Genomic DNA, 25,383 nt, shown 5'->3' with positions numbered 1-25,383 from the left:
ACCCGCCACTGGCCGGTGAGTCAAAAAGTTAATTTCGCTCCCTGCCTCCAGCCCTGACTGAGTCCATATCACTGGTTTACCTCCAGCCCTGAGTCCATATCCCTGGTTTACCTCCAGCCCTGAGTCCATATCCCTGGTTTACCTCCAGCCCTGAGTCCATATCACTGGTTTACCTCCAGCCCTGAGTCCATATCACTGGTTTACCTCCAGCCCTGAGTCCATATACCTGGTTTACCTCCAGCCCTGAGTCCATATCCCTGGTTTACCTCCAGCCCTGAGTCCATATCACTGGTTTACCTCCAGCCCTGAGTCCATATACCTGGTTTACCTCCAGCCCTGAGTCCATATCCCTGGTTTACCTCCAGCCCTGAGTCCATATCACTGGTTTACCTCCAGCCCTGAGTCCATATACCTGGTTTACCTCCAGCCCTGAGTCCATATCACTGGTTTACCTCCAGCCCTGAGTCCATATCACTGGTTTACCTCCAGCCCTGAGTCCATATCCCTGGTTTACCTCCAGCCCTGAGTCCATATCACTGGTTTACCTCCAGCCCTGAGTCCATATCCCTGGTTTACCTCCAGCCCTGAGTCCATATCCCTGGTTTACCTCCAGCCCTGAGTCCATATCACTGGTTTACCTCCAGCCCTGAGTCCATATCCCTGGTTTATCTCCAGCCCTGAGTCCATATACCTGGTTTACCTCCAGCCCTGAGTCCATATCACTGGTTTACCTCCAGCCCTGAGTCCATATCACTGGTTTACCTCCAGCCCTGAGTCCATATCCCTGGTTTACCTCCAGCCCTGAGTCCATATCCCTGGTTTACCTCCAGCCCTGAGTCCATATACCTGGTTTACCTCCAGCCCTGAGTCCATATCCCTGGTTTACCTCCAGCCCTGAGTCCATATCACTGGTTTACCTCCAGCCCTGAGTCCATATCACTGGTTTACCTCCAGCCCTGAGTCCATATCACTGGTTTACCTCCAGCCCTGAGTCCATATCCCTGGTTTACCTCCAGCCCTGAGTCCATATCACTGGTTTACCTCCAGCCCTGAGTCCATATCACTGGTTTACCTCCAGCCCTGAGTCCATATACCTGGTTTACCTCCAGCCCTGAGTCCATATACCTGGTTTACCTCCAGCCCTGAGTCCATATCACTGGTTTACCTCCAGCCCTGAGTCCATATACCTGGTTTACCTCCGGCCCTGAGTCCATATCCCTGGTTTACCTCCAGCCCTGAGTCCATATCACTGGTTTACCTCCAGCCCTGAGTCCATATCCCTGGTTTACCTCCAGCCCTGAGTCCATATCACTGGTTTACCTCCAGCCCTGAGTCCATATCCCTGGTTTACCTCCAGCCCTGAGTCCATATCCCTGGTTTACCTCCAGCCCTGAGTCCATATCCCTGGTTTACCTCCAGCCCTGAGTCCATATCACTGGTTTACCTCCAGCCCTGAGTCCATATCCCTGGTTTACCTCCAGCCCTGAGTCCATATCCCTGGTTTACCTCCAGCCCTGAGTCCATATCCCTGGTTTACCTCCAGCCCTGAGTCCATATCACTGGTTTACCTCCAGCCCTGAGTCCATATCACTGGTTTACCTCCAGCCCTGAGTCCATATCCCTGGTTTACCTCCAGCCCTGAGTCCATATCCCTGGTTTACCTCCAGCCCTGAGTCCATATCCCTGGTTTACCTCCAGCCCTGAGTCCATATCCCTGGTTTACCTCCAGCCCTGAGTCCATATCACTGGTTTACCTCCAGCCCTGAGTCCATATACCTGGTTTACCTCCAGCCCTGAGTCCATATCCCTGGTTTACCTCCAGCCCTGAGTCCATATCCCTGGTTTACCTCCAGCCCTGAGTCCATATCCCTGGTTTACCTCCAGCCCTGAGTCCATATCACTGGTTTACCTCCAGCCCTGAGTCCATATCCCTGATTTACCTCCAGCCCTGAGTCCATATCACTGGTTTACCTCCAGCCCTGAGTCCATATCCCTGGTTTACCTCCAGCCCTGAGTCCATATCACTGGTTTACCTCCAGCCCTGAGTCCATATCCCTGGTTTACCTCCAGCCCTGAGTCCATATCCCTGGTTTACCTCCAGCCCTGAGTCCATATCACTGGTTTACCTCCAGCCCTGAGTCCATATCCCTGGTTTACCTCCAGCCCTGAGTCCATATCACTGGTTTACCTCCAGCCCTGAGTCCATATCACTGGTTTACCTCCAGCCCTGAGTCCATATCCCTGGTTTACCTCCAGCCCTGAGTCCATATCCCTGGTTTACCTCCAGCCCTGAGTCCATATCCCTGGTTTACCTCCAGCCCTGAGTCCATATCCCTGGTTTACCTCCAGCCCTGAGTCCATATCACTGGTTTACCTCCAGCCCTGAGTCCATATCCCTGGTTTACCTCCAGCCCTGAGTCCATATCCCTGGTTTACCTCCAGCCCTGAGTCCATATCCCTGGTTTACCTCCAGCCCTGAGTCCATATCCCTGGTTTACCTCCAGCCCTGAGTCCATATACCTGGTTTACCTCCAGCCCTGAGTCCATATCCCTGGTTTACCTCCAGCCCTGAGTCCATATACCTGGTTTACCTCCAGCCCTGAGTCCATATCCCTGGTTTACCTCCAGCCCTGAGTCCATATCCCTGGTTTACCTCCAGCCCTGAGTCCATATACCTGGTTTACCTCCAGCCCTGAGTCCATATACCTGGTTTACCTCCAGCCCTGAGTCCATATCCCTGGTTTACCTCCAGCCCTGAGTCCATATCAGGGCTGTACACTGCGATGATATCGTCGCGAATTGCCCCTTTAATTGGCCGTTGCGATTGGTAAATATTATCTGGGGGCGGGCTTGCGAGTAGTGCTTTCAAGCCTTGGATTCGCATTTCACTCCGAAATTATCCAAGGCGTGTGATGACGCGATGACGTCACTCACGCGAGCTGAGCAGTGAGCACTCAGCAGGTATGATCAGCGGGAACAATCGACTGAGCACTCACTCTGATAGACTGGCTGACTGTCTGATTTAGCTATGAAGAAAAGTAAAGTTAGTATTGCTTCATATTTTCGACGCGTTGTTCGACCTCCTATAGTGAGCCGAACTGAACTGAACTCAGACACACGGAGAGAGATGTGGCATCTGCTCCTCCTCCAGCCCTCTCGCACCCGTGGCTGTTGTAAACACTGGGACCTCGGTGAGCCTGCCAGCCGGCTAGCTACTGATAGCTATCAACAAATGCTCCAATAAGTCTAGTAGTGCATGATAGCTTGCGTTAGCTTACTGTTCAAAACGAAACGTCCCATTAACCTGTTCCACCCCACGGCCACGGTACCGACCCCTTTTTGACATTATTATCATATATTAGTATTTTTATGAGTGATGCAATAATTTAACGTTTTTAAAATCAAACGTTTTCAAGTATTATTATCACTACTATGTCACAAATACATGTAGAATGTAAAACGTTAGGTTGGCAATAGTTTAGCAATAGGTTAAAAGTGAGTTTATATCATTTTAAGTTTTTATTTTTCACTCGCGTTTTTGACGCTGAAGCGTAAATGGAAATGTTGAACCATGGGAATTGTAGTTTTTTTGCGGCCATTTTGAAGAGCGCCTCGCCAGCTATCTGCCAGCGTCGGAATTTCTCAAAACTACACTTCCCATGGTCCGCTATGGTCGTTCAAAGTTCGGCATTCTGAATGAATCATATCAATAATTGTTATGATTCGCGATAATAAGCTACAAAAGGTAACGTTTTTGACAAATATTGAAACGCAGTCAGTTTCTCCACACTATTGTAATCATGTAGGAATAATTAGATCTGAAATTAGTTACAAAATGATTACACTGTGGGAGAAATAAAAAAGTACAGTCGATTACATTAAATATCTGTATATGTTATTATACATGCCTGGTGATACTATATCCAAATTGAACTCGGCCATTTGAAAGATACTATATGTATATATATATAAATGTGCGAATTGGCTATAATAAGGTAATGTATAAGCATATATTCTATATTCTATAATAATATTTCAAATTGCATTGGTCCGGATGGGAGAATTCAGTACTGTATATACAAAACCTTCAATTTTATCATCTTCCCTTTATTAATTTCCTTCGATCTTTTGTACACATGATCTCAAGAGGGTACTGAATTAGCTCAGTGGCAGTTTTTTAAGTTTGGTCATTATTATCATGGTTTTATTCACTGTCAAAGATGAAAAGAAAAATCATAATTCATATTTTCCTTTGTTTCATCAGAATTTAAGCAAGCCTAGTAATAGACACAATATTTCTGACACTGAGAATACATTCATTGAGGTCCATAGATGTTCCTAGATACCAAGAATATGCAAATAGCCCTTGTAGAAGTGGAGCAATATTCCATTTACCATATGTATACATTTTATGCAGATTTCACCTGGGGTGGAACAGGTTTTAAACTAAATAGTTCAGATAGCTCCGTCCTGATATCAATGTCTTATAACACTGAGTCGATGCGTATTCGAGCTGAGGGCACGCTGAATATAGTCAATAGGGAGCAGCTGCAGCGCCGGAGAATCCTGGCCGTAGCTGGAGGCTACAGTATAGGGCCCAGCTGCAGCTCCGGAGAATCCTGGCCGTAGCTGGAGGCTACTCAGTACACACAGACAGTGGAGCTGGTTGCATATAGCGAGCATTTAGACTTGTTGCGTGGTGGCGATGTCTCGCAGATAATACAACTACAAGTATGATTATATAATATATATATTTTATTAAAAAAAAATTATATAAAAACAATCGATATAAATAATGGTAAAATCGTTATTAAAAAATTTGCCCCTAAAAAATATTTTTTGCCCCTAAATTTCTCATTTAGGGGCAAGTGTGCCCCTAGTGAAAAAGCTTAGCGTACAGCCCTGCATATACCTGGTCCCGACTCTCTCTGGATGCTCCACCTGACCCAGCTCTCTCTACAAGTATTCTGTTACAGCTACTGAGCTATTATACTATAGCAGCTACTGTCCATCAATCTCTTCCTTTTTAATGAGAGGAGAGAGAGATGGAGTGAGACACTAAGTGTTGCCAAATCGATTTTTCGATACATATCGATTCTGAATATTTAAAACAGTTTCAATACTCATTTGGGTGGACATGGAAAGGGCATCTTGTTCTAGAACATCCTTACAATCCTTAGTTTGCTCTCCGCTCCCAGTCACAACCGCCCAGTACACCAACAACCTCTTAGTACAACACTCCCTCTGGATCTGGTCCCAGTTCAGAAAACACTTTGGTCTCCACGCCATGTCACCGTCGTCACCTGTCCACAAAAACTTCCTTTTCCCTCCCTCTATGGTGGATGAAACCTTCAGCAACTGGTTTAAGAATGGCATTCTGAACATTTATGATTTGTACCAAGACAGTTTATTTCACACAACTGTCCCTAAAGTTTAACTTACCAAAAACAAATTTTTTCAGATATCTACAGATACGTGATTTTGTTAAGAGCAAATTTGACCAGTTCCCCCATACACCTCCAAAAACTTTGATCGATCGCATCTTGGAGGTGAAGGCTGTAATCAAAGGCTCAATATCTAAACTATATAACATCATATCCCTATCCCTACCCTCCTCAGTATTGGCTATAAGACAAAACTGGGAGTCCGATCTAAATCATCAATTTACAGACAAAGAATGGGAAAACGCTCTTGCCCGAATACACTCTTCTTCAATATGTGCCCGCCATTCACTGATACAGTTCAAGCTCCTCCACCGTCTATATTGGTCAAAGACTAGACTGGCGGCTTATAGCTTATCCGCAACAGTAAGTTACTTCCGGGGTAGGCCTGATTGGCCCCGACAGGCACGTGACGCGCAACTTTCTCTGCCGCGCGGCACGCTCCGCGGAGCGGAGCGGCAGAGCTTGCGGAATTATGTAACCGCCCAAATCCGCCATGATTTTCATTCGGCGCTTCAGCTCACCTGGCAGAGCAGCGGTCCTGCGGTCCTGCGGTCCGTTGTTGACGAGTTCGAATCCCATAAAAAAAAATTTTTTAACGTGATTTTTTTTTTTAACGTGTATTCTTTCGCCGGTTAAGGTTAGGCATGGTTAAGGTTAAGGTTAGGCATTGTTTCGGAGTTGGTTAAGGTTAGAACGGTTAAGTTTAGGCGCTGTTAAGGAGCTGGTTAAGGTTAGAGTTTGTCTTAGAGAATGGCAATATTCTTTCTATGGTTAAGGTTAGGCATGGTTAAGGTTAAGGTTAAGGTTAGGCATTGTTTCGGAGTTGGTTAAGGTTAGAACGGTTAAGTTTAGGCGCTGTTAAGGAGCTGGTTAAGGTTAGAGTTTGTGTTAGAGAATGGCAATAGACAGCCTATTTCCGCGCGACAGCTCTCAGCAGCCTCGTTGCGCGTCCTGAGTTTGCCGCGTCACGTGCCTGTCGGGGCCAATCAGGCCTACCCCGGAAGTAACTTACTGTTGCGGAACAGTAACAGGCAGACTGGCGAAGATAAATCCAGGCATGGATCCCACATGCGACCGGTGCCACCAAGCCCCTGGCTCACTTATTCATATGTTTTGGCATTGTCCAGTACTGGCCCCTTTCTGGACTTCCATTTTTAAATCTTACTCAGATATATTTTTTATGAATATTGACCCATGCCCTCTTATTGCACTATTTGGTTTAACACCGGAAAACGCTGCAATATCTATTGGGCAATCCAATGCCATGGCCTTTGCCTCACTCATTGCCAGACGCCTCATCCTATTCAACTGGAAGGCAGCCCCTCCCCCTTCACACTTACACTGGATGAGGCATGTCATGTCTCTTATACATATAGAGAAAATCAGATTTACAACACAAGGCCACACAGATATCTTCCACAAAACATGGCAGCCCTTCCTATCTCATTTCAAAACCCAAATGACTCCACCCAAACTTGGGACCCCATGACCCCCCTCCTCCCCCTATCTACCTTCATGACACTGCTAGCCCACGCATGGCTGGGGAGATGGCATTGTGGTGGTCTGCTAAGGGTGTTAAATTTACTTTCCATTTTATTTGTTTCACCATCTGGAAATCACGCTACCAAAATGGAGAGTATCATTTATATTATATATTATTATTATTATATATATATATATATATTTTCCCCCTTTTGCTTTCTTTAAATTTTTTGCATAGCTTTGTCTGCCACATCTGTACTTTTGTTTAATTATTTAAATTTCTATATTTTTATTATTTTTATTTTATTTCTTATTTTTATTTTAATTTTAATTTTATTTTTACATGTATGTTTGTCGTCGCCCTCACTGGGTGGGATGGGTGGGCTTAGGGGATAGGAATGGGGAAGGAAATGGAAGTTGTATAATTTGGATAACTGAAATGTATAAATTTACTAATTCTTCCAATAAAAAAAGATAAACCTAAAAAAGAAAAAAATCGAAATATCGATACTGAATATTTAAAATGGTTTCGATACTCATTTCCCGAAGTATCGATACTTTCTGCAGTACCGATACCAGCTGGCTTGCTCCCGCAAGTTGTTGACAGACGGACGCGCTGCCAGAGCACGCTTGCCCTTCCGCCTCCTCCTCCTCCTCCTCCTCCTCCTCAGAGACCGGCAACAGACACAAGCTGCTGCAGCCTCCTCCCCCTCACAGCCGGGAGCCCTGTCTTCAGTTTGTAAACAAAGCTATTATTAGCTAACGTTAGCTGTTTATCTAAAGATAAACAAAGGGTTTTAAAAGTGTTATATTTATCTTCTCTTATAGTACCAGAGAGAAGCTGAGGAGAATCAACCAGCAACAAAAGCTAAATTTGTTTAAAAAGAAATATATATATATATTTCTTTTTTGGTATCGAAATGGTATCGAAGTATCGATACTTTTCAAGGTATCGTATCGAAGTCGAAATTCCAGTATCGTGACAACACTATACAGGGCAGTACAGTGCGATATATATGTCGCACGTGCGACACTGACGTCAGTCTGTGCGATGAAAGGATTGACTTCAATAGCACTGGTGCGATGGCCCGCGATGGCCCGCTATCCACTTGGTACTTGTAGTCTTGTGCGATTAAATACAATGTCCCTTCTGCGTAAAACTCCATATATCAAACACCAAATCCCATAATCCCTAGCGAACAATATCCCCGCGAGTTGCGAGCAGTGACTCATATCCGCTCGGCTCAGCTCACAACACAGCAGGTGACTGCAGGACTTGTCTCAGCAGCGTTTGGAACGCGGACATTGAAACAGAGCTAGTAGATAGTGTTGTCGCGACCCAAAACAAATCCCTGCTGTTTTATTCGGCAACGGGTCAAATGCATATAACATGCTTTGCAATCCTCGCGTCATAAAGTCCGAAATGAACGTTACCCAGACCGTGCTTCTGCCTTCTGCTCTCAGCCGAGCGGGGCTGCACAGCAGTGCGGCTATTTTGCGATCCGAAATAAGTCTGTGGTGTTTTTTTTCTTCTCACAACGGGTCAAATGCATCTAACACGCTTTGCATCATCGCCATTCCTTTATGCCCACATCGCCCGAAATGAACGTTACATTAGCATAAGCTAACAAGCTAATCCTGATCAGAGGCAGAGCCATAGAGACAGTGTGGACTGGGGAAAGGGTGTGTGTGTGTCGAGAGGAGTGGAAGTTTGAAGACAGACTAGATGATGCGGGGGTGGTGAGTTGAAACAGTGTGAATGAATGAAAACTTTATTTAACAGATTGCAGAATGGGTACAAATTACAGTACGGCTCAATACACACAATTGTTAAGGGGATGCAGACCATAGAAATACTTTCGTCTTGTTTACATCAGGGTCCCCCATTGTGTGTGTGTGTGTGTGTCCCAACCGACCCCACTTCTATGTTTCAATAAATTATTTGCATTTAAAACTATTAACGCTGACTCATTCCTTCAGTCCACTCAAAATTATGCTAATATTCCTTGTTGTTTATGATATTAATTGAAAATAGCATATGAGAGTATTATAGTAATAATAACACATGGCGATATACTAAAAAGCAATTTATAATTTTTGGCTGGTAAAAAATCTGCCTTTTTTAAATCTACCAGCCAAATGGCTGGTAAGTCAAAAGGTTAAGTTTGTTCCCTGACTGCAACTAAATAACACAAATACAATAGGCACATTTGTGACTGTTACAAATATAACACGTTTTATACTTGTGCTACAAGATTTTGGCCAGTGCTACAAAACTATCAACCTCTGTAGCACCAGTGCTATGTGCAAAAAAAGTTAACGTACAGCCCTGCTATACACAACATACAGATATAATAATCTAATCTAATCTAATCATCTGAATGAATGAATGAATTATTTTATTTCGAATGTTTACAAATAAATAAACAAACAAATAACTTTTCAAATCTAATCATCTAATCTAATCATGACATTTATGACATACATGACATGCAGATAGTACTGTTACATTTGTGACATACAAGATATGCAAATAGTACTGTTAAACAGATCCTAACAGTAAATATATACATACGAGGGGGAGGGAACTGTACATTAGGAGGGGGTGGGAGGGGGGTTCAGACATTTACGGGGGCCAGTTTAGAATTGCAGCCTCCCGTAGGTGCAGTAGCTGGCAGTGGATAGCTGTTGTATTGTGGGTTAAGGTTAGCCAGCTGGCTGGCAGTTCGTGGTGCAGTGGCTGGCTAGATGGCTGTTGTTAAAGGTAGCCAGCTGGCTGGCAGTTTGTGGTGCAGTGGCTGGCTAGATAGTAGATAGCTGGCTAACGTTGGCCAATATAGCTGTAACTGAACGCCACATGATGCTAGCCTTATGTGATCTTATGAGTTTCAGTTCATAGGAAAATACTTTGACTATAATGGTCAGAAGTAAATGAACTTAGATGCTGTTATGCTTAACACCCAGTAGGGATGGGTACCGAATTCGGTACTTTTGAGGTACCGAACCGAAACACGTCGGTACTACCGAGTATCGAATCAAGTGAGAAACCGAAAAAAAAATTAAAAAAAAATTAAAAACAATATTTTTTTTTTTTTTTTTTTTTTTTTACTTTTTTTTTTTTTTTTAACTTTTTTCTTTTCATGTCAACGTTCACACGCACAATATATGCTTACCTAGGATTTGACTTGATTCAACAACAAAGCAGTCGGAGCAATGACAAGCCGAAAACTGTCGAAATTGTAGTTATTTGAAGTTTGGATTTTTTTTTTACGACTGAGGTAGGTAAATTAAATTTCGACAGTTTTCGGCTTGTCATTGCTCCGACTGCTTTGTTGTTGAATCAAGTCAAATCCTAGGTAAGCATATATTGTGCGTGTGAACGTTGACATGAAAAAAAAAAGTAAAAAAAAAAAAAAAAAAAAAATTAATAAAAAATATTTTTTTTAATTTTTTGTTAAAGTACCGAAAAAAGGTACCGTTGGGTACCGGTATCGATTCACAGGTACCGGTACCGGTATCGGTTCAAATGTGAAAGGTACCCATCCCTAACACCCAGTACTATTCACTTTACTTAATTTCTAAGATTAGATTAGATAATTTAGTTATTTTTAAATGTCTGATCTAAAGAGAAACAAAGGGTTTTAAAAGTGTTATATTTCTCTTATCTTATAGTACCAGAGAGAAGCTGTGGAGAATCGGCCACCAACAAAAGCAACATTTTGTTAAAAAAAAGAAAAGAAAGAAAGATTAAAAAACGTTCCATGTGGTATCGAAAATGGTATCCAATACCGATACTTTTCAAGGTATCCTATCGAAGTTAGAATGATTTTTCCGGTTCGCACAAATCAATTTTTAGGTGCAAATGCGACTGAAATGCTCGCACTGTAGAGCCCTGATATAATACTCTCATATGCTCATATGGTTCCCAATTTTTTTACACACCAGAGTAAGGCTGAGCCCGAACGTTCGAACGTTCGTTCGTTAAGCTGACATTCGGACTTTAATTAATGGGTTCGAACGTTCGGTGAAAAAAAATAAAGCAGGCGCAACGACGGTGAGGCGATGTGAAGCGGCGCGTCCCCCGAGTCGCTCGGCTCAACCAGTATGGTCTCTGCCGGGCTGTTGCTGGATACTCAACCAGAGCTCTAGTCTCAACCAATGCAATAGAACAATTTTGATTGAATGCCAATTACGTCACACCGCTTGCACCCGCCTCTGCTGTTACCACCAATCGGCAAGCGTTTATTATTATTTTTACTTCCGGCAATGCCGCCATTGATCTGCTTGAGAGAAGCATTAACGTAGCGTTAGCTCCCCGCCGAGGAAGTAAAAGTCGTAACAAGGTTTCCATAGGTGAACCTGCGGAAGGATCATTAATGAATACCAGCCTTTTTCGGCCACGGAGCGCGAGCTTCATGGCGGGAGGTGGTTGTGTTGGAAACAACTCTGGCCGAGGCGGCAGGCGTGTTGGGAGCCCGGCGGGACCCCCGCGCCGGTGTCTCTCTTAGGGCTGGGCGATATGACCAAAAACGTTATCGCGATAAAATTATAAAATTATTTTCATATAACTCGATATCGATAATTATCGTCGATATAATGTCTGTCAAGTTTAATTAACTTATTATGCCCGGCGCCGATACGCGGGCTGACTTGTTTTGCTGCTGTGAATGTCTCGAGAGTCGAATTGATGTCGTCATCAGTCCGCGCACGTTAGCAGAGCGGAGTATCTCAAGCGGAGTATCTCATGACTCAAAAATGACCCTAAAATACTCTGTTCCGCCCAATTCATTGCAACGACGTCCACCGTATACCCCACACTACTATAACAGTTACCCTCAGAATTCAAAACACACACCAACTCGGCAGGTAACCTGTGAAATAGCGGCGTGCAAGCTAATTAGCCATAGCCAGCCCCGTTTCCAAGCGGAGTATTTCATGACAATGTACTAAAAAATGACCCTAAAATACTCTGTTCCGCCCAATTCATTGCAACGACGTCCACCGTATACCCCACACTACTATAACAGTTACCCTCAGAATTCAAAACACACACCAACTCGGCAGGTAACCTGTGAAATAGCGGCGTGCAAGCTAATTAGCCATAGCCAGCCTTGTTTACCGAGTCCTACCTCCTTCCGGGTCTCCTTCCTCTATCGGCCATCTCCTTCACCGATTGGTTGTTAGTGCGTGTGCTCATATCCAAGCTTGGAAAATCGATATATCGAAACTTTGCGACCACGTTTCATGTTTATTTCGAGGAAATAATTTATCGCGATAGTTATCGTTATCGTTTTATCGCCCAGCCCTCTCTCTGTCTCTCTGCCGTCCCCCGTTCAGAGGTAGACGGTGGAAGGAGCCGAGGCGCGCGCCTCTCTCCTTCCCGTCGACCAAGAGTGAATACCTGTTATTGAACGTGTAACACTAACTATATAACATTAATGCCACAAAACGAATGCCTTTGTTTATCTAGCCCCTTACGTGACTGCGGTGTGCAAGGGCTATTGTTTATCATAAGTAGGAACTTTGATGCAAAAAAAAAAAAAAATTCTTTGGTGTAGGGGTGTAACAATGCATCGATCCTAAGGGGGAAATTCAACTGCATCGATTTGAAAATGTTAGAATAGATTATCGCAATTTTAATGTGTACACGTTATGTTATTGTCATGTCCGTTACAGCCAACACACCGACATACGCTACTGCATCAACGTTATGATTAACAAAGCAAGGCATTCGTTTTGTTGCATTAACGTTATATTACTATTGCTATCGATAAATCTAGGTGTTCTCAAATCTATTGCTATTGGTAAGAGAGAGACTATAATAAGTTGGTGTCTCGGAAAACGAGAGCCCTGATCGCGGAGTTTCAGGAAGTAAACAAGAAAAATGAGAGCTTCCGATTGGTCATTTGCTTTATTTCCCATGAAACCAGTCACTTCACTCTACTGTGATTGGACCGTTGGCTTGAGTGCAATGTGGGACTTGTAGTTTTTTAACGATCTCGCAGCGGAGGAAAAAAAAGACGAGAGAGGCTATAATCTGTATTCGCACAGCGTGCGCGTAATTGATTTTTACGGTTCGCATACAAATATTTTTAGGGGCATATGCGAGCAATTTGGTCGCACTGTAGAGCCCTGTATTATAGGCTACGATGGTGAATGGTGTCATTTTGATTTATTGTCGGTCAGCTGAGCCGACGTTCTGAAGGATTATCTGAACTAGTGCCTTTTTATGTGCAATACCCTTTGATTTTAATGATGCATTCTATTAAAAAGAATAACTGACAGGCGACGGGGACTGAACACCCCACACAGCAGGGCAATGGTCATCACGGATACCGGGAGAAACTACAGGGATTCAGACGGGGACAGTCGGAGGCGGACAATTGAGATAAAGTTCATGAAGCGCATGGATACAGATAAGTCACGGGGGCATCGTCATAGAATAAATAACATCACAAAATGCCAATATGTATATAAAAGAAAAGACAAAAAAAAAAAAAAAATGATTGGAAAAAAAAAAAAAAAAAAAAAAAAAAATGTGTAATGAGAATAGAGGGCAATAGATAGGAGAATATGATAAAACTGTGGGAGGGGAAATATCCCGGATGGATACAGGAAAAGTATAACGAAATGAACCACAGGCCATTATGGCTATGTCATAGAAGTTACAATATACCAATATATATCTGAGAGATATACAAATGTTAATTGTTGGAAACGTTACCGTTTTGTCAAGTTCAGTTGAATTGATCGCACTGTATATAGATTACAGTGTGAGCCATACGTTACATCAGGGTATACAAGATAGTAGGGGCACAGTTTTGGGCAACCTGCCTTGTGCCATATGCACTCCTCTGTTAGTCGAGGGGGACCAAGGTGCATGGGTGAGTATCGATCTCACACTCGGTACGACTGTTCTATCTGGGGTCATATCGAACGTAGCTTGGGTAAATGTGGGGGGGGGGGAAATGTATTTATGTTTTTTTTATATGTTCTTTTTTATTTCATTGTATGCTATACTATTGTATATATATCTTCACAGTCTCAGGCACTAGAATACGTCCTGGATTGCACAGGGGAGATGCATTACGAGGAATATGGGGCTGATTAAAATAATATCGTGGAATATAGACGGATGTCATCATCCCATTAAGAGAAAAAAGATATTGACGTTCTTGAAACAAAAAAAGACAGATATTGCACTAATTCAGGAATCACACCTGGATGAGGAGGAGTCGGCCAAGCTTAAAAGGGATTGGGTGGGACAAATATACTATAGTACGTTCTCTTCTAGGAAGAGGGGGGTGGCAATATTGGTGAGAAAAAACTTAGACCTAAAGGTGCACAATAGTTTCTCACATGATGAGGGAAGATGGGTTATACTGGATGCTGATTTAGAGGGACAGAGGACTACTTTAGCTAATATATATGCGCCCAACGGGTCATCCTCAGACTTTTTCCATGAGGTATGTGAGGTGATCAGGAAAATAGGGAATAGCAACGTAATCATAGGGGGGGACTTCAACTTGGTTGGAAACACCTTAATGGACAGATCGTATCAACCCAGGACCGCTGACAACACAGGGAGACTGGCGGTTGGTGTTCTGATAGAGGAATTGGGTCTAGTGGATATTTGGAGGGTTATGAACCCACAAGAAAGAGACTACACGTTTTACTCTCACCCGCATTCCTCATACTCTAGAATAGATTATTTCCTGATCTCTAGCGCACTGGTAGAACAGGTGGCAAGTACTGGGATAGGGAACATTGTAATATCTGACCATGCTCCGGTTGATTTAGTGATCACATCCATGGAAGAAGGGCAACGATCTCGGAGATGGCGATTCAATAACCTGATGTTAAATGATGAAGGATCGTGTGCGTACATTAGAACTATATTTAAGGAATTTTGGGAACTTAATGAAGGGTCAATAGATGATAGTGGCATAATGTGGGACACATGTAAAGCTTACATGAGAGGACGACTCATACAATACGGTGCGATACTAAAAAGGGCAGTGAAACAAAAAATGACAGCGTTAGATGAGGAAATTAAAATACTCTCGAAACAGCACAGTCAGAGACCAGACCCAGAAACGTGGAGAAACCTAAGCAAATCCAAATACGAATTGAACAACATATATCAAAAGAAGGCTGAATATGCGTTATTTAGGACCAACCAAAGATACTATGAACAAGGGGAGAGAGCGGGTAAAATACTAGCGAATCGGGTTAAACAAATGCATAATCAAAATATTATATCCTCGATTCGTAATAAAGATGACAAGATCATTACAGACAAAAAGGAAATTAATAATGTTTTCAGGTGCTTCTACCAGGACTTGTATACCCCACAGAAGGCGGTGGATCAGCTAAAAATGGACGTGTTCTTCGACAGAATCAAATTACCGTCATTATCGAAACAACAGGTAAAATCAATGGAGGGGGGGGTCTCGATAGAAGAAATACACGCGGCAATCAACAGCCTTAAATTGGGTAAAGCACCAGGAGACGACGGGTTTACTCCCGATTTCTACAAACAATTCAGTGATATAATCGCTCCGAGACTATTAAAAGTATATGAGGATTCATTGTTAAAGGGGGGCTTGCCCACTAGCTTGAGATCTGCCACTATTACACTACTACAGAAAAAGGGCAAAGACCCTCAATGCTGTGGAAGTTATAGACCTATATCCCTGAGCAATTTGGAAGAAAAAATATTGGCAAAGATACTTGCGAATAGAATAGAAGATGTATTACCAACTCTGGTGCATTCAGATCAAGTGGGCTTTGTGAAGGGGAGAAACTCAGCTGATAATATCCGCAGACTCCTACACATAATGTGGAAGGTCAGGAATGATGTAGAACCTACAGTGGCCTTCTCATTGGATGCCGAAAAGGCCTTTGATAAGGTGGAATTTGCATTCTTATTTCACACACTAGAGCGCTTCGGGTTCGGACCATCGTTTACCGGGTGGGTAAAACTGTTATACACAAATCCGATGACATCAGTATTGACCAACGGGATCGTATCCTCGCCCTTCAACCTAGGGCGGGGGACGAGACAAGGTTCTCCGCTTTCTCCCCAAATGTTTGCGCTCTTCCTCGAACCACTTGCTATCGCACTAAGGACTAATCAGGACATCAAAGGGATAATAGCGGGACAGGTAGAACATAAATTATTTTTGTATGCGGACGATATCTTATTGGTATCCAGCAATCCCCGAACAGCAGCTGGGGTCATTGGAACTATTATCGAGTCCTTCTCCGAAATATCTGGGTACACAATCAACTGGAGCAAGTCAGAAGCAATGCCTCTCTCTAAATGTTGTCCCCCTGATATCAGAAGGGGGTGGCAATACAGATGGATGCCGTCAGGATTGATATACCTAGGAATAAAGCTGATCCCAGGTCTGAAAGAGTTGATGCAAGCCAATATTGCCCCTATAATCGAACACATTAGTGCTCTGACCCAGAATTGGGCCAAAATGAATATGTCCCTCCTGGGAAAGATAAACCGAGTAAAAATGATATTGGCTCCCAAATTAAATTATATCCTATATATGTTGCCGCTGACTCTCCCGACCCAATTACTCAAACAGTATGACAAAGTCATTAATGTTTATCTGTGGGGGGGCAAAAGGCCGCTATTTGGACGGGCCAAAATGTATGCAGCAAAGGAAAATGGCGGCTTATCCCTGCCTAAACTAGACTGGTATCACTATGCATTCTCGCTCTCCCAGCTCTCCAAACTGAATCACTCGTCTGAGGAGGCACCTGCTTGGGTCAAGATGGAGGAGGAAATGATATATCCCTCATCTCTGGAATCCTTCCTGACACAATCAGACAGACCTATACCTTTTAAAAACCCTTTAATGGCATTTATCAGGGAAACTTGGAATCAATCGCACAAAATGACTGGTGATAGCCCATATTTAACTACGAGAGCCTCTATATGGTATAATAAGAAACTAAAGATTGGTAAGAAATCAGTCATATGGGACGATTGGATTAAAAGGGGGATACATGTACTAGGGGATATAGCCGGGGAGGATGGGGTCTTGCCTTTTGAGGATATTAAAGAGGATTTTGATATAGATAATAAAAACTTTTATAAATTCCTACAGATTAGACATTGTATATCGTCATCAATAGGAGGACCAAAGTGTGGCCCGATTACTGCAATTCAAGAAATATTCTATAAAGGATGGCGTAGGAAAGGCGGTGCGTCAAGATTTTATGATGTTATAAGAGAATACAATGCACCCAAATTGGCGGGTCTGAGATTGAGCTGGGAGAACGATGTACGTGAGGATATTACTGAGGAAATGTGGGAGAAACTGGTGTCCAAATGGAGTAAATTCTCTAGGGAGGCGCAATCACAACTTATTTTTTACAAAGTGTTGAACAGAAGCTATTGGACGCCTAGTAAACTGGCCAGACTGAAATTAAGGGACAGTGACATCTGCTGGAGATGTGAGAAGGAGACAGGCACTTTACTGCACATGTTGTACGAATGTGAGAAGGTCCGGAAAATGTGGGATCAAATTGTGATATTCCTAAGTAAGGTCTTGAATGTGAAGATAAATAACGCCCCAATGGCATGTGTTTTGGGTATAGTACCGAAAGGGATTAAACTGCCTAAATACCGGGGAATGTGGTATAGAATGGCCATGATATCAGGATGTAGAATTGCATTACGACATTGGAAATCACCTGTTGATATTACTTTTAAAGAATGGATGGAACTAATGTTCCGGACAGCATCATATGAAAGGGTGACGTATAGAGTCGCAGGGAGAGAGGATATTTTCGCTGAGGTATGGGACAGTTTTCTACACCTGACTGAACGGTCTGGGGACAAATGATTAAGATGGGATTACAATATTATCAAGGATGAATATGAAAAAGGGGATTTGATCTGATGGTACTTGTGCTTTATAATGTATTGTGTATATATGTACATATATTTTATGTCCGGATGGTGTGTCTATGGAACGGTCACTGTCTCTATCACACTCACATGTGCGCAGGTATAGCCGCATACAAGTATCTAGGATACACATATTCATATGTGTACATAATAGGTTTACACACACTCATATACACAAGGATAAGGTATACACGTCAGGGGCACACATACATGCACATACTCATTTATAGGAAATAGGCATACACATACCTACATATACACATAGTTGAAATATAAGCTTTCACTGACACATAAGGGGGATACACATGTATATAGGAGACACACACATACGTAGCTGAGACGCACATATATATACACATCTGAGATATACACTCACATAGGGGGCAGAGGCACACATGGATACGAAACACACACAAGAGATAGGAGTACAGTCACATACCAGGAAGATGCACACACACACATATGAGGCATGTACACATGCTTACGTGATACACGTACCCACATACATGTGTCGGAGACATGCGTGCATGCATGTTATCATGCACAACTGCATATGTCTGGGGCGCTTTCTCTCACATGCAATATGGAGAAGGGTGGCATCCCGATAGAGGATGCAGCACATACCTGCTCGAAGGTAGTTCGGTCTACATGCAAGGTATATATATCAGGAATGTATACGCATAATGTATAGTATAGTATGTTTCTTTTTTCGTAAGTCTTTTTTTATTTTCCATGTCAGTTATTAATGTATTTGTATGAGTCCTTTACATGTTTTGTATGTTCTTACAAAAAAGAAAAAGGCAAATCCTGGAAATTGAATATGATGATGTGGAAAGAGATGTTTGGAATGTTGGAGAGATTTGTGCAAAAAAAAAATATATAAAAAAAAATAATAATAACTGAATTGAACTGAAACTGAACATTTTAACATAATTTTAATTCTTATATATATATATATATATATATATATATATATATATATATATATATATTCTGCCTTAAGAACAGTAGACTCTTCTAAAATGATTTTGGTCGGGCGGCTAAGTGGCGCAGTGGGCAAGGCACTCGCCACTCACGCAGGAGATGCTGGGTTCGAGCCCAGCTCTCGGCATTGCTACCAGCTTGGCTGGTCGTTCATACTAATACAATTGGCAGTGTTAGGGGGTGGGAAGCTGGTGGGGATCGGACGTTGTGGACAGCGCCTCCTACAGGTCGGTTGGTGCGCCTGCGCAGTAGAATCAGGAAGTATCGGGGGCAGCGTGTCCCTCCCACGCAGACCCTCGACGCTGAGAGATCGTGCTGTTCAGGTGAAAAGATGCGACGGCTGCCTCCTCGTGTACCGGAGGGGACAGGTGATGCAAGGCTTGGTCCTCACTGCAGCCAACCTGTGGGAGGCATGGTCTAGCAACGTTCAAGACAGGGGAGGGGAGAATTGGACAAATACGAAATTGGGATGGGAGAAAAATAGAAAATGGGAGAAAAAGTTGAATAAATAAAAATGATTTTGGTCAGTCATGCACATCCCTAAAATGTAACGTGTTGAAACCTGCAGATACCCTGATGGGCCTAAACCGTATAAATCCATTACAGTCCTTAGACCAGTGACCAAACTGGAAGCCACGCCTTTTAGCAGGTGAGTAGCCTCCCGTCCAGTAACACGCGGTCCGTAGCTCCCGTAGCGTGACGGCGACACAAAGAAGTAGTGACACCCGATCGTCCGGGTGGCGCGACAGGACAGAGGAACAGGTTCTGGAGGGGGAGGGGGAGGGGAGGGGAGGGGAGGAGGGGGGGAGCGGAGGGGGAGGGGAGGGGAGGGGGGGAGGGGGGGGGGAAGCGGAGGGGGAGGGGAGGGGAGGGGAGGAGGGGGGGAGCGGAGGGGGAGGGGCGGGGCACCCCAGGGCTCAACTTACAACACAAGACCCGGTGCAGTGAATGGAAACTTTACCAGACCAGTTTTGTTCACCAGGTAAAGAAGAAGAAGTTTTTATTTCTCATGCAGAATTTTAACACATGCGATGGGCGACCCACAGGAACACACAGTCGGACGGACACGCACACACATGCACTGAGTTGCTGAATTAAATGTTCTCTGCACTTCCCATCCCGTCGTCCTTCCTCCCCAACCGGGCAGCCGGGAGCAGACGAGGGCTGCAGCGAGCGCCGCGCCCCGCGGACCAATCCACGCGCTCCTGTCCGTCTTTGTCAGGGATGCGACAGCGTTAGCGATCTGTTGTGCATGTTTTTCCATTGGGTTTATCTTATCGGGGCGGGGAACCCTTGCGAGGACAGGGGGGGGGGGGAGAACATGCAAACTCCACACAGAAAGGCCCGGGAGATACCCCACCTGGGTACCTGGCAGGCTGGCAACACAGCAACCTGGTCCCCAAGCGGGAATTGAACCCAGGACCTTCTAGCTGTGAGGCGACAGTGTTGACCACTACACCACCGTGCCACTAGGGGGAGACAGTGTTAACCACTACACACACCACTGTGCCGCTTGAACCTGGTTTGAATCTGGAAGATTCACCTGGAGAACGTCCACGCGGCTGGACACACCCTCCATAACCTACATATAAATATATATTATTGTGTTCTTATTATTATTATTATTATTATTATTATTAGTTTGTTTTATTTACATTTTAACCCTGCATGCTCGCCGCACAAGTCCGGAACAAGATGGTCAGAGAAATCCAGCCAATCCGACGTCACGTTCACTTGTTTTTAAGATATGTTTTTTTCAGCATTTTTCAGCTTTATTGTGGACAGGACGGGCAGAGAGGAACGCTGGGTGAAGAGATGGGCAGGACGGGCAGAGAGGAACACTGGGTGAAGAGATGGGCAGGATGGGCAGAGAGGAACGCTGGGTGAAGAGATGGGCAGGACGGGCAGAGAGGAACGCTGGGTGAAGAGATGGGCAGGACGGGCAGAGAGGAACGCTGGGTGAAGAGATGGGCAGGACGGGCAGAGAGGAATGTTGGGTGAAGAGATGGGCAGGACGGGCAGAGAGGAACGCTGGGTGAAGAGATGGGCAGGACTGGCAGAGAGGAACGCTGGGTGAAGAGATGGGCAGGACGGGCAGAGAGGAACGCTGGGTGAAGAGATGGGCAGGACATGCAACACAAGTCCTGGGCCGGACTCGAACCCAGGACGTTGCGGTTACGCTGCAAGCACAGCTACGTGGGGCGTCATTTACGACTCGCCCCTGAAGGCTTTTAGTCTGATCCCCTACATGCTCACCTTTTATGGTGCTATCGTTCTTCATGCCATTAACTCATTGACTGCCACGCTGTTTTCCCATTTCTACTCAATGGCACCAGCGTTATTGACCATTTTTGCGATGTTTGCGCACCAATCGTGTGTTCTGTATTATAGCTATGGAGACAATAGTATGGCTCATTTGACAGGCATTGTTTATAGTCCAACACTGACTAACCAGTTCATTTCTACATACTTTAGTTTGTGCGCTATTCCATGTTAAACATCGCCCCTTTCCAAAATAATCCAGTATTTTTTTCTAGATTGTGAGATATGACGTGTTATGTGCATATGCCCAAATCGTTCAGGTTGCTTGCCTGACACTCCAAATATACTTCCAAATCAAAGGTATATACCATATATATATATGTTTCTTCACAAAATCATCAAGGGGGGGGGTCGTTATACCTCGAAACTGCGATCGTTACCAAAAGCATGTTTTAGGTTCGGTAAAATACGACACTGATCGATACAATAGCATGTTTTAGGTAAAAAGAAATAGCAGCAGGTTACCTAAAATAGACCTTAGCTTAGTCAGAAGGTACTCCGAAATGAATAAATCCCAGTCGTCCCATCGCGATCGCAATTACTTGTGTATATTGGGCATGGCTATCATACAGGAAACAATAGGTTATCTGCCCAAAATTCTTATTATTTATTTATTATTTATTATTATGCTTGCACACCACGCCCCGTGCCGTCGTCGGGGACACTGGCGCGCACCCGAGACCACCTATTCCAGGAATGGAATATTTTTTTATAGTCGACTAATAGTCTACTATCGGCTAATTTCCGCGACTACAAGTCGACTATACAAATCATTAGTCGGGGACAGCCCTAATATTAGGCCTGTCTAGGCCGTACGGTGAAGGCTGAGAAGTGGCTAGAAAACTATTCTCGTTCCCACCTCGACGGACTACACAATTTTCACTCTGGGCTAAAGATCTATTGGTGTAGATTTAGGAATAAAAAGTTCTCCATTTACAATCCTGCCCGTTTTGAGCAATCAGAATTTTAAAGTCGGGACTAGATCTTTCCTCGCGAACAGATACTTGGTCACCACAGAGTTTTATTTTACGTAACTGGTGCGAGTTCGGTCACGTGTCTTGCGCTCGACCAATAGCAGCTCTCTTTGTTGCGAGGATACGGCCGTCGGGCGACAACAAATGACATCCACAGATTAACGTTGCATCAGAACAGGACGAAAATGGACCAAAAACACCTAAAGTTGCAACATTTTTTTTTAATTTTTTTTTAATTATCTTTTTCCGATTTTTCTCCCATCCCACTGTTAGTCGTTATGCCAATTCCCAACTCCCTTTCCTGGTTGTTGCGCACCCCCCCCTACTGTTGGTCCGGGAGGCCGGAGACTATCACATGCTATCCTCCGACACATGTGCAGCCAGCCGGCAGCCAGCCTGGCACCGCAGATTCTCACTGGGAGAGTGTAACGTGTGGAAGGTCACACTACCTCCCTCCAGATCTTTCCTTCGCTGAGCAGGCGCCCCGACCGAACTGTAGGAGTTTTTTCTGTTTACAACGCCCAGGACCCACCCACCAGCTTTCCCACCCCTAACGCTGCCAATTGTGTTAGTATGAGCGACCAGCCAAGCTGGTAGCAACGCCGAGAGCTCAAGTTTCAAGTTTATCAAGTTTCTTTAATAGTTGTCATACAGAAGTACAGAATACTTTTATACAAAATGCTTCTTTCTGTTACGCTCCAGAGACTGTGCTAGACAAAAGATAAGTATGAAATAAAATAGTATAGCATGTAAAAATAGAAGTAAAAATAGAAGTCACGTACGTAGACACAGTGTTCAGTATATACATATGTACAATGTTCGATGCAGAATAGAAGTAACTGAGTTACCATACAATATACAATATACTATGCAATATACTAATATACAATATACTATATAGTGCAAAGCAGAAATGGGATGAGGTACAATTTAGGTACAGTTTACAGTAAGGTGTACTGAGGTATGGGTTGTAGTGCAAATCCTTTACCAATAAATATAAAGTGTGTTTAGGTGTTCTAAAGTGTGGAGTGTGGGTGCTGCAGAGTGTTGTTTGTTTAAAGTGAGTGTGTACGTGTGGATGTGTGTGTTGTGACTGCATTTGATGGTTGTTGCATAGTGTTATTGTTCGTTGAGCAACCTGATGGCCTGGGGATAGAAGCTTCTTCTGAGTCTTTCTGTGCTTGCCATGAGACTCCGGTATCGCTTGCCTGACCGCAGCAGTTCAAAGAGGCAGTTGTTTGGGTGGCTGGAGTCCTTGATAATTCTCTCAGCCTTACCCCTGCACCGCTTGTTGTAAATGTTCTGGAGAGTGGGAAGCCCCCCTCCAATTGTGTGTTCGGCTGAACGTGCCACTCTCTGTAGTCTGCTACGTAGTGATGCACCGATGTGAAAATTGTGGCCGATACCGATAACCGATATTAATATTGCTGTTCTGGCCGATACCGATATTTACCGATGTCGATATCTCTGTATAGAAAACACTTTTTTATGATAATCAAATAAAGAGCTATTTTCCAAAACGCATAATTTTTTTACTTTTGTAACTTATTTTCAGAAATGACTGATATTTTGAAACTATTTAAGGCCAAAACATGTAAAAAGAAAAAAAAAAGATAATTTTTTTTTTTTTTTTTTTTTTTTTATCGGCCCTATCTTGATATCGGTCCGATACCGATGTGTAAAAAAACGGCCATATCGGGCGATATTATATCGGCGGCCGATATATCGTGCATCACTACTGCTACGGTCTTGTGCGGTGCTATTCCCAAACCAGGAGGTGATGTTGCCAGTCAGGATGCTCTTTATTGTACATGAGTAGAAGTTCTGTTGACTGACTTGGAACTTCCTTAGGCGCCTGAGGAAGTAGAGGCGTTGTCGTGCCTTCTTCACAACACTGTCAATGTGTGTGGTCAGGGAGCGAAATTAACTTTTTGACTCACCGGCCAGTGGCGGGTAGATGGGAAGAATCTACCCGCCAAGCATATTTCTTACCTGCCAAATTTTGTTTGATTAAAAAAAAAGATATATATATTTTATATAATTTTTTTTAAATAAAATATATATTATATAATCATACTTGTAGTTGTATTATCTGCGAGACATCGCCACCACGCAATAAGTCAAAATGCTCGCTATCTGCAAACAGCTCCACTGTCTGTGTGTATACTTGAGTAGCCTCCAGCTCCAGCAAGGATTCTCCGGCCCTGCAGCTAGACCCTATATTCAGCTAGACCCTACATTCAGCATGCAAGGATTCTCCGGCGATGCAGCTGGACCCTATTGGTATAACGTTACGGTTGTTTTGTCAAATCACATTCAACATGCCCTCAGCTAGAATACGCATTCAATCAATGTTATAAGACATTGATATCAGGAGCTATCTGTAGCTACTGCTAGCCCGGTAGATAACGTTAAGACAATTTAGTTTACTGGGACAGATAGATCTAACGGGAGCTAGCTAACGAGGGAACAGAGGTATTATGCACTCGAGTCGACTATTGCTGGAGCATTTGTTGATATCAGCAGCTATCAGTAGCTAGCCAGCTAGATACCGTTAGACAATGCCTCGTCATGTATTAAACTAAAAGTGAATAGTTGACTGGGTCATTGTTTAAACAGTAACGGTAGCTCATGGAGGTCCGATCTAAACTAGAGCAGACTGCCCGCATATGGCAATGGTGGCGTTTCAGGAAGTAAACAAGCCAAATGAGAGCTTCCGATTGGTCATTTGCTTTCTTTCTCATGAAACCAGTCACGTCACTCTACTGTGATTGGACCGTTGACTTGAGTGCAATGTGGGACTTGTAGTTTTTTAACGATCTCGCAGCGGAGAAAAAAAAAGACGAGAGAGGCTATAATCTATCGTGTATCGTTATGAACTACACGCCACACGGCGGGCAGCCCTCTAACTGTCAAGCGCCAAAGGTAAAAACTGAGCGCCCCTGGCGGGCGGCGGGCTTAGTTTCGGTCCCTGTGTGTGGTCCATGTCAAGTCCTCGGATATGTGGGCTCCGAGGTACTTAAAACTGTTCACTCTCTCAACCGGTGCCCCGTCGATGCTGAGGGGGCTGTAGTCCCTGACCCCCGACCTCCTAAAGTCCACAATCATCTCATCTCCTTTGTTTTGCTGACGTTCAGGGAGAGGCTGTTCTCCTGGCACCATCCCGCCAGGACCTTGACCTCTTCCAGGTAGGCCCTCTCGTCGTTTGCAGAGATCAGGCCCACCACTACTGTGTCGGACTCGT

General features: G+C 44.0%; 1 protein-coding gene across 1 annotated transcript in view; it reads left to right on the top strand.

Moving 5' to 3' along the window:
* LOC311226655 (DENN domain-containing protein 4C-like) overlaps nt 1–25,383 on the top strand; it is a gene marked incomplete at its 3' end in the record, with an annotated part of 128,255 nt that overhangs the window by 31,107 nt on the left and 71,765 nt on the right. The window lies entirely within an intron of this gene.

This window comes from Notolepis coatsorum (assembly GCF_963971535.1).
Source record: "Notolepis coatsorum genome assembly, chromosome: 4".
NCBI classification, from domain to species: Eukaryota; Metazoa; Chordata; class Actinopteri; order Aulopiformes; family Paralepididae; genus Notolepis; species Notolepis coatsorum.
Note: the sequence above shows the minus strand (reverse complement) of the source record. Positions and strands in the feature narration are given on the sequence as shown.